Consider the following 246-nt stretch of genomic DNA (forward strand, 5'->3'; position numbering starts at 1 on the left):
AGAGAAATCTGCAGAAAAAAAACAGAGAAAAATATATTTACACACATATTAAAGCGAGTGCATTCGATAAAGATTATGATCAGCAATTTGCGTCGCACCTCCGCGTGATCTGCTCCAACATCGCACCAACGTCAGCATGGGCGTTCTCTGGGCCCTGAAAGTCCTGCTCGTGTGGGCTGTCACAGGTGAGTGTGGGCGTGGTGGGCGGGAGGTAGAGTAATTTGTTTATTCTTTTTATTTTTTTTT

The sequence above is a fragment of the Penaeus monodon genome, chromosome 24 (genome assembly GCF_015228065.2).
Source record: "Penaeus monodon isolate SGIC_2016 chromosome 24, NSTDA_Pmon_1, whole genome shotgun sequence".
NCBI lineage: Eukaryota > Metazoa > Arthropoda > Malacostraca > Decapoda > Penaeidae > Penaeus > Penaeus monodon.